Genomic DNA, 15,234 nt, shown 5'->3' on the forward strand with positions numbered 1-15,234 from the left:
CACTCCACTTTACCACAAAAGGGAAGAAGAAAGCCTTTATCCGGATGATGGAGATGATGATGGCCTTGCCAAGAGCGCTTGATGCCTGCGTTACATCTCCTTTCGTCCCGCTACTACAGCTGCTGCTGTAAGCCCGTTCCTTGGCGAGTGGACCTCATCGTCCTACATCCATCGGGACAACTTCGGCGGGCGCGAAGGAACATCGAGCTCCAACAGCAGATTAATTAGCGCTGATTAGATCGTTTCCCTTCGCGCGCTTGCCTTGCACATATACCCACATACAAGCTCCCTTTCCTTCAGCACCAATACCATCGCAAACATTCTCGCACCGAGCTCCGAACTTCAGCCACGTTCGGACGCAACCGGTGACAAGGGAAAAAATGTTTCCAATCTTCTTCTGACGGTGTGCGGCCCCTTTCCGTTGCCCTCAACTCGATCTTGGCCTGAAAAAGATGCGCGAAAGAAGCATTCTTGAAAAATTACACCCGTGCAAAACCGACATCCGATTAATTTTCTTCGTCTCGCTCGGTGGCGACGAAGTAAGCTCCTCTCAAGTTGATTCGGCTTTTGATCGGTTCTCTCAATTTGGTCAGGAAAAAGAGAGAAGCGATCACTTGTTACGTTGAGAATTAGAGAGATAAGTAACCAAGAGATAGAGAAGGCAATCAAACTGGATAATTATTTATCGACCCTTCGTTGGAACAAGTGCAGTGCTGCCAACAGTTTACCTGCGGTTACGATCATCCAACTGACAATAATTGTTTTACAATGCCAACCTCGCGTTTCCTACAAACAGTGAAATGCTATTCTGAACACCTTTTCTTCGCATCTGTTTCAGCACAGCAACAAGCTTTTGAATAAAAGTACATAATAAAAAAACAATCTACCAGACGAAAAACATGCAAAATTTGATCTACAGAAAGCCGAATAAAATTGAACCTTTCCAACGATTGATCACAGAAAGAGAGCGATGACCAAACGAAACGAAGAGCGAAATCATGCGGTAAAGATGATAGCAATCATAATAATTGATTACACGTATACCTCCTTCAATTTATTTATCAAAATCTTCGCCCGTATTCGTTGCGTTCGAGTTTGGGTGAAACTACAGATGAAAAATGCCTACAAGAAGACATTGCGTTGCTGCAATGTACCACGAAGATACGATAAAACAGAATGAGGTAACGATCACTGCGAGAGCAGGTATCTGAGAGCAGCATTGAGCGCAAAGGCAACTCTCACCCTCGATTACTTCGTTTTCCGTTTGTAAGATCACCTTTCGGGTCCGAATTCCCGACTCTCGCGTTCAGTTTAGTTCCAACCGACGACCGCGAAAGGCAGACCTCACGATCGGTGCCGTTTTGTTCCACGATCACTAGTTTCACTCACTCTCCCTCTCCGCGCGGTGGACTTTCTTTGCGCTTCTCTGCTCTGTGTTCGATGAGGGCACACAAGCTCCAACTGTCCGAGTTTATTTTTTCGGTACGTCGTATAGCCTAGTTCCATCATTCCATTCCGACAGGGAAAAAGAGACACACAAGCACACGAACCTCATAATTACCTGTCGCGATCCCAAACGTAGAGACGTTGTTAACGTGGTATTTTTCGATTTTTTCCTCTATTTTTCAGAACGAACCGGAAGGCACGCCGGAACTACCGGCCGCCAATCGAGCGCTATTCCTGGAGAAAGTGCGCCAATCAAATACTGCCTGCCAAAATGGGGATTTCACCACGGCAGTGCAGCTCTACACAGACGCGCTGGCTTTGGACCCCAGCAATCACATACTCTTCAGTAATCGCTCGGCAGCCCGACTCAAGCAGGGTCAGTTTGCGCTGGCCCTGCAAGATGCTACTAGGGCCAGGGAACTTTGCCTCAGTGGCCGAAGGCCTACTTTCGACAAGGCGTTGCGCTGCAGTGTCTTGGACGGTACGGCGAAGCACTGGCAGCGTTCAGCTCGGGTCTCGCCCAGGACGCTAACTCGAAGCAACTACTTGCGGGACTTGTGGAAGCCTCGATCAAGAGCCCGTTACGTCATGCGCTCGAGCCAACCTTCCAACAGTTGAAAGCCATGAAACTAGATCAATCGCCATTCGTTGTGATATCAGTGGTGGGACAGGAATTACTTGGTGCCGGGCAGTATCATTCGGCGGTTACAGTGCTAGAATCGGCCCTCCGGATAGGGTCGTGTTCCCTCAAGTTACGAGGGTCAGTGTTCAGTGCTCTCAGTTCGGCCCATTGGGCACTAAATCAGTTAGACAAAGCAATCGCGTACATGCAACAGGACTTGGCTGTTGCGAAGAGTCTTGGTGATACCGCGGGTGAGTGTCGTGCGCACGGGAATCTTGGCTCGGCTTACTTCAGTCAGGGATCTTACAAAGAAGCTCTAACATCTCATCGCTATCAACTCGTTTTGGCGATGAAGTGCAAGGATACACAAGCTGCTGCGGCAGCTCTGACATCTTTAGGACACGTTTACACAGCCATTGGTGATTATCCAAATGCATTGGCATCACACAAACAGTGCGTTCAACTCGTAAAGCAAATGGGAGATCGTCTCCAAGAAGCCCGTGAAATAGGAAACGTCGGGGCAGTATACTTAGCGATGGGTGAATTTGATTCTGCTGTGGACTGCCATACGCAACATCTTCGTCTCGCACGGAAGCTTGGCAACCAAGTCGAAGAAGCTCGTGCTTACAGCAATCTTGGATCCAGTTATCACTACAAGCGGAATTTCACTCAAGCGATCACCTACCACGAAAACGTCCTTCGAATAGCTCAACAACTTGGAGATCGTGCTATTGAGGCTCGCGCGTATGCCGGCCTTGGTCACGCTGCCCGTTGTGGACATGATTTTCATCAGGCGAAACGATGGCATGAAAAACAACTTGAAATGGCTTTAGCAGCTCGAGACAAAGTCGGAGAAGGCCGTGCCTGTTCAAATCTGGGTATAGTGTACCAACTTCTCGGTGAGCACGACGCAGCATTGAAACTTCATCAAGCCCATCTCACTATCGCCCGCCAACTGCAAGACAAAGCAGGAATGGGGCGAGCCTATGGCAATATCGGTAACGCATACTCCGCTGCCGGATTCTACGAACAAGCCATCAAATATCATAAACAAGAATTGATCATCAGTAAGGAAGTGCATGATCGTAGCGCTGAAGCCTCCACTCATGGAAACCTGGCGGTAGCCTACCAGGCGTTAGGTGCTCACGATATGGCCCTGATGCACTACCGAGCCCATCTTAACATAGCTCGTGAACTGAAGGACACCGCTGGTGAAGCCTGCGCTCTTCTCAACCTCGGAAACTGCTTAAGCTCCCGTCAAGAATTCGCCCAAGCAGTCCCCTACTATGAACAATACCTAATGCTGTCTCAAGAACTCGGGGACGTCGCAGCCGAAGGTAAGGCTTGTCACTTTCTCGGATATGCTCACTACTGTATCGGGAACTACCGCGAAGCAGTACGCTACTATGATCAAGACCTGGCGCTGGCCAAGGACCTCCAGAACAAAATGAACATGGGTCGAGCCTATTGTAACCTCGGGCTGGCCCATCTAGCACTCGGAAATACGGCAGGCGCTCTTGAGTGTCAAAAATACTTCTTGGCGATAGCTCATATGACCAATCATCTACCTGGCAAGTTCCGTGCCTTGGGGAATATTGGTGATGTCCTGATTCGAATGGGCGACGTAGACGAAGCAATCAAAATGTATCAACGCCAACTATCGCTTGCAAGGCAAGCGAGGGAACGCGGAATGGAGGCTGCCGCGTGTGGAGCACTTGGTTTGGCACATCGACTACTGAAGAAGTTTGACAAAGCCTTAGGATACCACACTCAAGAACTGACGCTGAGACAAGAAATGGGCGACCTGCCCGGTGAGTGTCGAGCGCACGGCCATCTGGGAGCGGTTCATATGGCACTCGGAAATTATACGCATGCTGTCAAGTGCTACCAAGAGCAGCTGGAAAGGGCACAAGAATTGCAGGACTCGGCAGTGGAGGCACAAGCATTTGGAAACCTCGGAATTGCCCGATTGAATATGGGCCACTACGAAGACGCTATTGGTTATCTAGAGCAACAGTTGGGGACGTTGGAGCAAGTAAACACGCCTACAGCTCAGCACGATCGAGCCCGAGCACTCGGGCATTTGGGGGATTGTTACGACGCGCTGGGTGATTATCACGCAGAAGCTATCAAGTGCCACGAACGACATTTAGCGTTAGCCATCGCGTTGCAGAGCCCACGAGATCAGGAACGTGCCTATCGTGGTTTGGGAAATTGTTACAAGTCGGTTGGTAATCTACAGGAAGCTTTAGTGTGTTTAGAGAAGAGACTGGTAGTGTCCCACGAGTTGGGTAATCCGGAAGCGAAAGCCGCTGCGTACGGTGATTTGGGAAGTATTCATAGTGCCCTCGGTAATTACGAACAAGCGATCAACTGTTTAGAGCATCAGAGGGATATTGCGCGAGAGCTGGGTGATCGGGCGTTAACCTCAGACGCGATAAGTGGCTTGGGAGGAGTGTTTCAACAAATGGGCGACTACGAGGGGTCTCTGCGGTTGCACAAACAAGACTTGGACTTATGTGAAAATATGGGGCATGCGGCTTTGCAGGCAAGATCTTGTGGTAATCTGGGATCAGTGTACGAATCGCTGAAGAACTACGCCGAATCAGTGCGATATTTTGAAAAACAGTTATCTCTGACCACTGATCGACTGACAAAAGCTCACGCTTGCTTATCGTTGGGCCGGGTTTACCACACCATGGAGCAGGTGGTACAAGCAGTCAGTTTTCTCCGTCAAGGTCTGGCGATTGTTCAGTCCCTGAATAAACTTGAAGATGAAGCGAAAATTCGATACCGCTTGGGTCTCTCACTGCTTGCATCAGGAGATGAAGACAACTCCCGACAGCAGATGGAAAGTGCTGCACAGATCTTAGAATCCATCAGAAGTGATCAAGTTACTCCAGAAGCAAGGACCAATTTGTACGATCTACAGACGTCCTGTTATCAAACTTTGCAGAGAATATTGGTAAATTTGGGACGGAACGAAGAGGCTCTAGTAGCGGCCGAGCGGTGCAGGTCTCGGATGGGTGCAGACTCAAACCAAAGTGCAGAGAATTCATTGAACAATCGAAAAACACTGCTCACTTGCAGCGAGTACATCTTTGACACAGTCAACAAGAGCAAGACCAACGTAATCTACTACAGCTTGGCGGGTAGTGAACTGTTTGCGTGGTTCCTGTCACCGCAAAAGAGGATCGTTCGATTCCACGTAGCGAAAATTGATGAACAGTCGTTGCAGATGAAGAAGAAACCCGCCGGTGGTGAAAACGGAGACATAAATGGAAGCCTATTAGATCAGTATATTAATTTCGTGCGGGATAGTTTGGGTGTGAACTCCGGCAGTGTACTACAGGAAGGTGACGGAAGTGGTTGGAAGTCATCGAACGAAAACCTGATTGACGATTTTTCCAACGAGAGGGCTGGTTTCCTGAGAATGGTGAACAGAAACCATCTGCTCAACTCGAGTAATTACTCTCTAAGCTCGTTGTTCAGCTTAGGAAGCGTTGGTGGATCGGTGGCCAGTTTACAAGGATCTACCAGGTAAGGCAGAAAATGAAGGCTTTGATATGATGGGTGTGTTAATATGTTCGACGTTTCCAGATCCATTGGAAGCCTCCAGGGTTCAACGAGATCTCGACGATCCAATATGCTACCACCATGGCAAGGGCCTTCTTGCCTACACGTACTCTACAACTTATTGTTGGCACCATTTGAAGATCTACTGCCGGACATCAGTACCAGTAAGTAGAGAAGAATGTTCTTCAATTTAAAAACGTTCCTTAATAAATATTTCGTTTCCTTAGCATCCCGAATCGGTCGCCGTGAGTTGATCTTGGTTTTGGAAAAAGAGCTTTACTTAGTACCATTTGCAATTCTTCGAAGTGGTGATGAGTCTGGAGAATATCTTTCCGAGCGATGCTCATTACTAACAGTTCCATCATTACATATTCTACGCCAAAAAAGTCGAACCAAGACCCGAGAGCCCGGTAAATATTTTTAATCGACGATTTCTTCCACAAGTTTTACTATTTCTACCTCAAATTTTAGCTGAAGGCCTCAACAGTGCATTGGTCATCGGAGGTCCCAAAATCCCATCATCTCTATCCGAAACCTGGGGTTGGAGTGAGTCACCTGCATCGCTACAGGAAGCCGCTATGGTTTCGGACATGCTGAATACGAAACCGCTGGTGTCGTGCAGTGCCACAAAAGAAACCATCGTGTCCGAACTGACCGCAGCCGAGTGTGTCCATTTTGCAGCAAATGTAAGCTGGAAGTTGGGTGCAGTTATTCTCAGTCCCGGCGAGGTCCTAGATTCTCAATCACAGAAGCGATTCTATCCGAATTCGTCCGGAGAAATGGAAAACGAAGATGACAACGCGGACATGTCGTCGAACAATATGGAAATCCCACCGCTGTCGGACTTTATTCTGAGTGCTACAGACCTGCTGGCCATGAAGCTGAGCGCCAAGTTGGTAGTGCTGAGTTCGTATCACTCTGTTGAACCAATCACTGGTACGGGGGTGGCCAATCTAGCCGGAAGTTGGTTATTCGCCGGCACTGGAGCTGTTCTGGTTTCACTATGGCCAGTCCCAGAAACGGCAGCAAAGATTCTACTGAGAGCTTTCTACTCAGCCTTATTGCAGGGCACCCGGGCGGCAAAGGCATTAGCAGAAGCCATGCAGACCGTTCAGCATACGAAGCACTTTGCTCATCCGGCCAATTGGGCAGGTTTCATATTAATCGGAGGCAATGTACGACTATCAAATAAGGTCGCCTTGATCGGTCAGGCTTTGTGTGAATTGATGCGAACTCCGGACAAGTGTCGAGACGCTCTCCGCGTGTGTCTCCATCTTGTAGAGAAGAGTTTGCAGCGTATTCATCGAGGACAGAAGAATGCCATGTATACGACTCAGAAGAGCATCGAAAACAAGGCCGGACCCGTGATCGGATGGAAGGATCTTCTGATGGCCGTCGGGTTCCGATTTGAACCGGCGGCCAACGGAATTCCTTCGAGCGTATTTTTCCCACAGACGGACCCGGAAGATCGCTTATCGCAGTGCTCAGCAAGTTTACAAGCCCTGTTAGGCTTATCACCTACCACATTGCATGCGCTTTCCAAGTTGGTGAATAATTCGGAGATCGCCGACGAGATAATCGGAGTCATGCGAAACGTGGTGGCGCAGTTCCCATCAAAGGGAACGATCGACAACGAAAGCATTGACATCCCGTTGAGCGTTCGCTTGTGGCGAGTTTCCGGATGCCACGAATTGTTGGCTTCACTTGGATTTGATTTGATGGAAGTTGGACAAGACCAAGTTACTCTGCGAACCGGAAAACAGGCCAACCGTCGAAATTGTCAATTTGTTCTGCAGTCATTGCTTGCTTTATTCGGTAAGTTTTGAATTGAAGCTATACTTTGGATGTGACTTATATTTTATTTTTTTTATAGATACCCAAGAGGCTCCTAAAAGCCTTGGAATTGAATCTAGCAGCAGCTCAGAATCGCTGAACGAGGACGCTTCCGATGATCCGCAAGCCAAGGTGCCAAGCCCTACCCCAACAGCTCCGGAGCAGCAGCGTAGCGTTTCTCCAGCTGGAACGGTTAAAAGTCAGGCTAGCTACAACTTCCCGAGACCACCGTTACCTTTTCGACGGGTACCATTCCTTAGTACTAGAAGTGCCTTCATCTCCTATGTTCGACGACGCGGCGAACCCGATGGAGGACAAACGGAAACATCTGGGCAAGTGCCTCTCGGTGGACAACAAGCTCAAGCGCAATCACAACCAACGAACAATGCAACCAATCTAGACTCCAGTTTGGCAAATACGACCGATAGCGAACTGTCCGACGGATACACGACTCAGCAAATTCTCATGAAGAGCGATCATTTAGCCAAGGGACTTGGCTATTCGAGTCTACGAGGAACCATCAAGGTATCTCGACCTGGCGGCGGTGGGGAAAGCGATGCAGCTTTCACTCCCAGCCCGCCAGTCACAATTCAGAATGTAGACCCCAATGTATCGCTTGCTTTAGCGCACCAAACCCGTATTCGTAATCTGTATACAAACAACGGCATAGGTACCTACAGCCACGAAACGGTTCGTGAGGGTCATCATCATCAGAACCCCAATATGCGAAGACCTGACAGTTCGAGTTCTGCCAGCTCGGCTACCGATTGGGAAGGCTCCGGACATGCAACCGTTTTACGAAGAGCCAACCAAGGTCACCACAATTTGCCACCCCTTCCACCGCCGCGGCAAACTTTACCAATGGTTGACAGTCTAAGACCTTTGGCACCTCTGGCGCCAGTTTACAACAACGTCAACGGTGGAGCCGTTGGAAAGACGCAAACAAACGGTAAAACCCTTAACGTACTGGAATCGACTAGTTCGGATTCAGAATTTGAGCGAAGCTTTGACCTGCCTTCCAGCTCAAACGCCGCTTCGATCAGCAGCAAGCTGACTAGTTTAGCACATAGTTTACAGAGCATGCGAAGCCGTAAATTGAAGATGCAACCTGTGCAACAACCTCCTCCACATGGAACTTCAACAATAACCCGCAGCAAGATGGTGGATCAGTTTGCGTTTATGGATCGTCTTAGTTGTAGAACGGAGATATCTTCGTCTAGCTTAGGCAACCATACTGCGCCACCTAGAAAACCTCTATCCACTCTCCCAGACGACGAGCGCACTTTGAATTTGAATGCTAGCAAACTTTACTTCAATCCATCGGAAGCTGAGGTAATTCCTCTTACTGAGACTCCGGCAGAACTTGGTCTAAAACAACCACCAACTACAAGCATGTCATCCAGCATGCCCTCCACTAGTGGCACTTCTAAAGAGAAGACCAATAGTAAGAACATTCAAGATTCCATTCTACGCCATATGAGTCGCGAAATGACTCCAACTATTTCGGAAGTCTACCACGAACGAAACATCGGTCTCGGACTTGCTCCTTCACTGTCGAAACTCCTGCTTAGCAAAAACTACGAAGACTCCCCCGATATCAAATCCTCCACTGCAGCTGCCATGCTCAACAAACCAAGTGCTCTAACAGTCGGAAACTTAGCGGAAGCAATGAACGAGATCGAAATGAATGCAACCACGTCCACTAAACTGGAGGAAGGCCAGTGTACAATCTGCAACAGCCCATCCGACTTGCTATGCGGATGCAGCACTACATCGACAGTAGCTGCCGTGGCCGCCATGACCGCTGCTCTCGGAGCAACCACCATTACCAAGAAATCCAACTCGAAGCCCTGGCTGAGCAACGTGACGCCAAACATCGTGAAACCCGGGGACCTCACCACAGCTGACATCCTCGAACAGCAGAAACAACTGAAGTCCACGGTGAGTGGCCTAACCAGCAACATGTCCTCATCGACGGAGAACTCCCTATCAACGGTTGTGAAGCGCGGCGGAAGTCCCTTCTCGGATCTCTCGCGCCGAGATGAAGGAGACGGCCGAAGCGTAGCGGATTCCCAGTGTTCCGGGAGTTTCAGGACCGATATCACCGGATCCACGGTAACAGTCACCACCTCCAAGAGTCAACAGTCACAGATCACGGTAGGCGGACAGTCTAGTGTGAACGGAACTCAACAAGGTGGAACCGGAAGCTTGGGGCAACAGCAGCAGCAACAACAACAACAAGTTGCCCAAGCACAACAAGCTGCGTTGGGAGTCACGTCCGGGGCGAATCCTAACCAGAGAAGTAAATATATTATAGACACGTAGAGCTCGAGATGAGTAACTTTTACATACGATGGCCGTTGAATTAGGGCACAGGTAAAAAAAAACTAGATGTTAATTAGAGCGCCATGTATTTAGTAGTCTTTTTCACAAGAGTTGAAACTATGCGCACATTTATTTGGTCCCATACCAAATGCAAAGGAACAAATAAGCAACGAGTTTTGTTTATTTGAGGTAAAGGGTGAACCCCATGTATAAAACTTATAAGCTTCCGAAAGGCTACGATTGTGACATTATTCTTAGGTTTACCGTCCATTTTTAGGATTAATTCAATGCTCATTTTATGATAAAAATATGTTTTAAATCAATGTAAGATAGAAATTTTAACTAGTTTTAAAGTTCTATTATTTTTTGAAAACAACGAACTGATTAGGTAATGTGGTTTAATGCTAGCTAAAAAGTAGAAATATATTTGAGTTTGAACGACAATTGAAAGCCGATTTGAGATTAATACGATAGAGGTGTAATAAAATTGTAATTCTTCGTCTCAAAACAGGCTTAGGACAATGTAAAAATATGCCTGCCAACAAACCTTGGTAATAATACTCTTTTCTTAGAACTAAGCTGAACTGCATCAATAGATAGTGAATTTATTTTATGTTTTCAATGCATTTCAAAGTGTAAATAATCAACTTAGGTATTCTATGTATGTATAACGAGTAGCTTTCTAATTAATAAAAGGTTTTATTCAAACGAAAGAAACGAGTCAACCTTTTTGAAAGAAAACTATTGGTTATTCAATGGTCCCGTAACGGTAAGATATGCAGTATTTGGGTTTGAAACCAGGTTCAGTTGACATGTGTTTGGCGCCGTTCCCGTTCATGCTTTTTGGCATTATGTCGCCGCCGATATTTTTGCACAGGCAAAAATCTTTCATGCCGTTGAAATTTGTAGGATTTTACTTTACTCCATATCGTATTTTTACAACTGCAACAGATTTCGCTAGTATTGACGATGATGAAGATTTTTCAACTGATGTTCACTATGAGTTACGTCTGTTAGTTTGTGCCACTAGGCCTAATTCTATATCTACCCGCAACCATGTATACTAATATTTTGGTAGAACTAATGGTTAAGCCTCTTTTAGGATGCATTTATTAGGGGGTGTTCTGACTTGTCAAAAACCCCAACACAGCCATCTTGGATTTTTGGATGAAATTTATGCTCGTTTGTTTACGGTTTGCCCTGAAAATGAATGTCCCCACCTCGGGCTGGTTATTCCCATCTACTGACGAAGTCGAATAACCTGTACATAAAAACATCTTGGCCTCTCCTTGCAGCCTCCCTCTTCCATTAGCCAAAAGCCTCCACTAATGCCATACGATCGCTTTCAATTGAGGTTGATGTCGTTCGCAAATCGCAGGAGTATATGCGACCGTGTGATGATAGTGCCGTTCATCTGCACGCCAGATCTCCTAATCGCTCCTCGAGTGCAACGCTGAACAATAAGTTCGAAAGTCTAAACTTGATTGCAAACTACCAAGCGTTCCACGTATTAGACTAATCAGTTTCACCAGAAAACCATGTTCAGACATTATATGCCACAGCTCCTTAAAAAAACATACGCCAAGCCAAGCCAGCCTTTAAAAAACATACGCAACGCACAATCAACAAGAGAATACGGACCGGAACCATCGGCGAAGACCGTTGCGACGAAAAGGGACTAGCGATTGGAAACTCGGTTCGTGGAACTGCAAATCTCTCAACTTAATCGGGAGCACACGCATACTCGCCGAAGTGCTCAAGGACCATGGGTTCGGCATTGTAGAACTGCAGGAGTTTTGTTGAAAGGGATCAATGGTGCGAACGTTTAGAGGTAATCATACCACCTACCAGTGCTGCGGCAACACACACGAGCTGGAAACAGCTTTCATAGTGAAGGGCGATATCCAAAGGAGCGTGATCGGGTCAATGAAAGAATGTGCAGGTTAAGGATCAAAGGCCGGTTTTTCAACTTCAGCATAATCAACGTCCATAGCCCACACTCCGGAAGCACTGATGATGATAAGGACGCATTCTACGCGCAGTTGGAACGTGAGTACGACAGCTGCCCAAGCCACAACGTCAAAATCATCATAGGAGATTTGAACGCTGAGGTTGGCCAAGAGGAGGAGTTTAGACCGACTATTGGGAAGTTCAGCGCTCACCGGCTGACGAACTAAAACGGCCTACGACTAATTGATTTTGCCCCCTCCAAGAATATGGCCATTCGCAGCACCTACTTCCAACACAGCCTCCCGTATCGGTACACCTGGAGATCATCACTGCAGACAGAATCACAAATGGCTTCTCCGACATTATCGACTTCAGAACATATCGTGGCGCTAACATCGACTTTGACCACTATCTGGTGATGGTTAAACTGCGCCCAAAACTATCCGTCATCAACAATGTTCTGCACCGACGACCTTTTTCTTGAGAGGTACCCCTTCGAACTTTTGCATTAATTGAGGTACCCCCTATGATTTAAAAAAAATAATCGTTACTCTTCAAGTATATGAAAAATAGACCTGAAAACTAACGGAATATATGGCTCTCCATAAACTTTTCTGAAATTTTCATTTTTTTAATCTTCCCAATAAAAATTAAGTTTTTACATCGAGGGACTGACTGCAGGGACTGTTTTGACTATTGAAGGCTTCCGAGTATATTGGAAGGAAGCTTCCGAGCCTTTTGGAAGTAGGATTCCGCGCCTCTTCCGAGAGAATCTTCCAAGCCTCTTGAAGATAGGCTTCCGAGTCTCTTGAAAGGCGGCTTTCGAGCCACTTAAAAGGAGGCGTCCGAGCATCTTGAAAAGAAGCCTCTGAGCTGCTTTAAGGCATGCTTCCAAGCCTCTTGAAAAAAGAATTCCGAGCCCCTTGAAGAGAGGGTTCCGAGCTTCTCGAAAGATGGCTTCTACCCCACCAAGGGAGGCTTCGGAGCGTTTTGAAAGTAGGCTTCCGAGCCTCTTGGAATGAGGCTTTCAAGCCTCTCGGAATGAGGATTTCGAGCCTCTTGAAAGGAGGCTTCCGAGCCTTTTGAAAGAAGGCTTCCGAGCCTCTTGAAAGATGGCTTCCGAGCCTCTTGAAAGGAGGCTTCCGAGCCTCTTGAAAGGAAGTTTCCGAGCCTCTTGAAAAAAGGCTTCCGAGCCTCTTGAAAGGTGGCTTCCGCGCCTCTTAAAAGGAAGCTTCTGAGCCTCTGAAAAGGAGGCTTCCGAGCCTCTTGAAAGAAGGCTTCCGGGCCTCTTGAAAGGAGGCTTCCGAGCTTCTTGAAATAGCTTACGAGCCATTTTATGAAAGGATTCCGGAAGGCTTCGAGCCTTTTGAAAGAAGGCATCAAGCCTTTTGAAAGAAAAAGCAGAAACACAAATTATAGAAAAAAGCTTGGCTTCCGGGCCACTTAAAAGAAAGTTTTCGAACCTCTTAAAATGCGGCTTCCGGGTCACTTGAAAGGAGGCTTCCGAGCTGCTTGGAAGGCGGCTTCCGAGAAGCGTAGAAGGATTCTTCCAATTCTCTTGCAACGAAGCAACTGAGCTTTATGGGAAAAAGTTTTCATGTCTCCCAAATGGAGGTTTTCAAATTTGTAGACTCTAGATTACATTCTGTTTTAGCCTGGTTGATTTCATAGAAGATTTTTAAAATTTGTTCATTCGAGGTTTTGCCTTTTTGATGTTTTTGTCTCACAACCCTTTATCCATTGTACTGGTTGTGGAGGTCAGGATTCAATAGGCCATGATCTACTGATCGCCATGCATATTATGTACAAGACAAAGTTTAAAAATAAAAATAAAATACAAAATTATTAAAATTTTATCAATAAGTTTTGATTCAAATTGTAATTCATCCGCCATTAAGCATTTCGTTCGAGGTACCCCTAGGTTCGGCGAAGGTACCCCAGGGTACATGTACCCCAGGTTTAGAACCGCTGCTCTACGGACATGAAACATGGACAATGCTCGGAGAGGACTTGCAAGCACTCGGAGTATTCGAGAGACGGGTGTTTAGGACCATCTTTGGCGGTGTGCAAGAAGATGGTGTGTGGCGGCGAAGAATGAACCACGAGCTCGCCCAGCTCTACGGCGAACCCAGTATCCAGAAGGTAGCTAAAGCCGGAAGGGTACGATGGGCAGGACATGTTGCAAGAATGCCGGACAGCAACCCTGCAAAGATGGTATTCGCTTCCAATCCGGCACGTGCGAGACGGCGTGGAGCGCAGCGAGCGAGGTGGGCAGACCAGGTGCAAAACGACTTGGCGAGCGTGTGGCGCATTCGAGGATGAAGAGATGCGGCCTCGAACCGTGTATTGTGGCGTCCAATTGTTGATTCAGTGTTATCTGTTTAGATGTACACTAAATAAATGAATGAACGCCGCAGCAGAATTTCTTTCGGATCGCATCTCGATTCTCCAAAAAAAACCGCAGCAAGTTGAGCGTCCAACATTTCTTGCTCTGGCTTCAAATGCTGCTTTTTCATCTCACAATGTGCCTGGACCTCCACTTCTCGCATCTCCTGCTTCGGCGAGTAGTTTCTTCCGCGCCTTCATCTGCTTTGCAAAGGCCTTCTCCTTGGCGAGTTGTTCCTCATTCAAATGCTTCTCAGTCGGATCTACATCGGAACCAACTCCCTGATCGGACCCTCCATCGATCTTTTGGCTGGTCTTCTTGCCAAATCGCGTCTTGTTTCTCGAGTCCGGAATCTTCAACAGCTGAGCATTAGCGGTAACATACACAACCTCCAGATCTACACCAGCGCAGGAGAAATGAACCCACAGCCTACATTTGCCACATTGGACCAAATTCACATCCCCCGACATCGACTCCGACATTGAGCACAACAAACATTGCTGGTTTTTCGAAGAAGAGAAGCCATTCCGAAATAATCCGATATAAAATTTTTGATTTCGTTCGGACGGTCGGATATGAAAAAGGAAATCGTTCTTGGAAATCAACCAAAGGGATGATCAAACTGTAGAAGTGTGGGTTGTCTAAGAAGTTTCACAAAATTGAGCATTTTTTGTATAGTTTCTACTCACAAATTTTGGTTTGTTTTCCTTCTTTGAATTCCGTTTGAATAGTCCTCTATGACCGTTTCTGTTTGTCCTACTTGATTTTTATGCTGTTTACTCTGTCAGAGTGTGCGTTATGTGATCTGCTGGGGCCAAACTCAATTTTATTCACTCCAATTACTATTACTATCTTTATTCCAAACTATTCCTTTAATTCTACTCTTGCATGTAACAAATTCGCTATCAGTCCACTATACTCAATTTGACCATTTCTTTATCTTTTTCTCCTCTACCTCTTTGACGAATGTTCCTCTCGCTTGCTTTATTTTCTCACTCACTCTCACCATCATATCAGCTGTTAACTAACATCTACTTAATCGGCCAAACGTTGGTTGTGACGCGTCTGTGTTTGGTCATGGTTGCCAGAACAGGAA

General features: G+C 46.9%; 1 pseudogene; it reads left to right on the plus strand.

The window, feature by feature from the left end:
• Positions 1-1,327: 1,327 nt before the first annotated feature.
• LOC134204588 (tetratricopeptide repeat protein 28-like) lies at positions 1,328-10,505 on the plus strand (annotated as a pseudogene).
• Positions 10,506-15,234: the final 4,729 nt, after the last annotated feature.

This window comes from Armigeres subalbatus, unplaced genomic scaffold, assembly GCF_024139115.2.
Source record: "Armigeres subalbatus isolate Guangzhou_Male unplaced genomic scaffold, GZ_Asu_2 Contig729, whole genome shotgun sequence".
Classification (NCBI taxonomy): Eukaryota; Metazoa; Arthropoda; class Insecta; order Diptera; family Culicidae; genus Armigeres; species Armigeres subalbatus.